This window comes from Aplysia californica, unplaced genomic scaffold (genome assembly GCF_000002075.1).
Source record: "Aplysia californica isolate F4 #8 unplaced genomic scaffold, AplCal3.0 scaffold00270, whole genome shotgun sequence".
NCBI lineage: Eukaryota > Metazoa > Mollusca > Gastropoda > Aplysiida > Aplysiidae > Aplysia > Aplysia californica.
The window spans coordinates 885073-887784 of NW_004797540.1; the positions used below are offsets into that span (position 1 = coordinate 885073).

Below are 2712 nucleotides of genomic sequence, written 5' to 3' on the forward strand. Positions count from 1 at the left end.
TCGTCTAGAGATTGCGCTCGCTTTGGTTCTGCCGTAAGACAAAGGGAAACAGATCTGTAGGCCAATTGAGCTCTCGAAAACTGAATCACTTTGATTAGTTTGAAACTGTTGGTTTTTAATCGATTATTTAAGAAAAAAGAGGAAAAAAAAAGAACTAGCCTAACCTCCCTGATAAAAAATATAATCGAACCCCTTCCTGTTTGTTTGATGTCGATTCCAAACATTAAGTCGATACTGAAAATGAAATTCCTGGAACTGGAAGTGGCAAGGGGGCGTCAGCAGCCTATTAATCTTATCTCTCTGTCATCCGCACAGAATTCTGTGGTCATCCGTCTTCCGATTTATTTGTAGTCTTGGAGTAAGGACTTACTGGATCTAGATTCTAGATCTAGATCTAGTACTTGCATGACTAGAACGGTAGCTGCCTACAACTGTAACTGTTTTATTCAAGTTCTGCCTTGACTCTACGTAAAGGTTTGTGTTGTATGTGTTCCTCGATCTCATCTTGAAAAAGCCACGGCTAGCCTATCCTATAGGCTATTATTCTGCTTTGATCCCTGACTTGCTGCGACTGGCATTATAATTTGAAGCCATCCCCTTCATAGCTGAGACCTATCCACCAAAATGTGTACAGACAAGGTAAAAAGTTCATTCAAAAGAGACAATAAAAGGCAATTTTCTCGGAAGGAGTTCCGCAGAGGGCCAGACAACACCAAACCCTAAACCTAACCCTAATCATAACCATAACCATAACCATAACCCTAACCCGAACCCTAACCTTAATCCCTAACCCTAATCCTAACTCTTGTATAGTTTGCTCAATGGACCTTGTCACGGTAATTAAGTGCCTGCCCTCTTGCAACCCATCCTCCTCCCTTAAATTATTTAATGAAACAGAACTTCACGTACAGTCGTACTCCGGTAAGCAAATCATGGGAGAGAACCAGTTTTGGGGAATACAAACCCGTACGTCTACACTAAGAGGTTAACAAATGATTGGAATTAGGGGTTTACACAATCCAACATTACACAACATAAAACGGCTACCAAGACAGCAGATCGGAGAGGTATATAGGCATATATATATAATAAATGCTTGGAGACGGAAAATATGCAGTCTAGCACGAATCATAGCCCATAGCGACCAGATTTTCAGGTCTCGAATTTTTTTCTTATATGCATGTAGGCTGCTAGCAGATTCTTTGTATTTCACTCCCATTCATTATATATTGTAGAATTGGTTTCATTGAATTTTAGATTCTGAACAAACAGAATTAGGCTAAATCGGAACTGTCATTTAGAATTTGTGTAAATTCTGTATGCAGCTTCTTAACAAAATTGATTTCGTCACGTGCTTGCTGACTATATTAAATTAGAATTTTCTAGAACAGCATGAGAATATGTGAGGCAGCGTGGTGAAATCAGGAGCTAGTCAAAGTGAAGAAACTGGCATTTTACTGCAGGTTTGTGAATTTTTATAGAATTTTTTTTTTTGGCTCAAAAACTTTCACCATGTCTAATAAAAACACATTTACGTGTGGATTTTACTGTAAAACATTGAAAATAAAGACACCCAAAAATGTAAATTTTCAGTTTCTATGGACTCTTAAGCAAAGGATTAGCTCGTCTTTGGTGGCCCTTTTCTCTTTAATTTTACCTCTGAAACCAGGTGCGTGACTGCCACTTCCTTCATTCACAAATATCTCGACTTGTTTTCAAGATAAATAGATACTTTTTTAACACAAAGCAAGACAAATGACCAAGCTTTTAGACGATACCAATAACTCTACATGCCCTGAATTTGACGAGAGCCTGATTCCACCGCGTCGTGACTCATAGAGTGTTGTCTCAATATTGGTTCCAAAGCAATTGACAGAAGGAGACATGGGTATTGGAGCAAGGGATCCTACACAACAACCTTTCTCTTGACATGAGGATACTGACAAAGAACTAGATGCATGGATGCATATCTATATATGTGGGCATAGCTGGTAGCAGGTCCCAATGCCACATCATCCACTTAAATCTCATCCTTGTTTCATTTGACTCTTATCTTTTCCAGCATTTGAGAGAAAAGAAAGTTTACAGAAGATGATGATTTTATCTCAGAGGTCCAAGATTGGCTTCATTTTCTTAATTTAATAAAGAATGTTTAAAGGGTGAGATACATTCTCCTCAGTTTAAAAAGATGTCATGCTCATCTTTGGGACTATACTTAGAATGAGATGCATCATGAATAATGTAACGGTACAATATTCTATGCAAGTTTTATTCAGGTCTATGTAATGACATTTTTCTTTGCTCAGTAAACCATTAATGTCGGCCTATGTATGTACATAGAAGGAATAATGTGGTGGGTAGAACATGACTCAAAAGGGATGGATGAGCACAAAGAATATGTGAGGCATCATGGTGGCCTCAAGTGCTTGTTATAAATAATGACATGGAAGAAACCCCCACTTTTCTGGCCTTTGGACTTTTTAAAAAAATTCTTTTTTTTTGGCTCAATGCCTTTTACACAATGCCTTTTACACAATGCCTTTTACACAATGTCTTTTACACAATGCCTTTTACACAATGCCTTTTACACAATGTCTTTTACACAATGCCTTTTACACAATGTCTTTTACACAATGTCTTTTACACAATGCCTTTTACACAATGTCTTTTACACAATGTCTTTTACACAATGCCTTTTACACAATGTCTTTT

General features: G+C 37.6%; 1 protein-coding gene across 2 annotated transcripts in view; it reads left to right on the forward strand.

The window, feature by feature from the left end:
* Positions 1–237: 237 nt before the first annotated feature.
* Positions 238–2712, forward strand: part of LOC101848595 — a gene marked incomplete in the record, with an annotated part of 13452 nt that continues 10977 nt past the window's right edge. The window contains 1 exon segment of one of the 2 annotated variants that reach the window (XM_035970469.1): positions 238–358. 2 annotated transcript variants of the gene reach the window in all.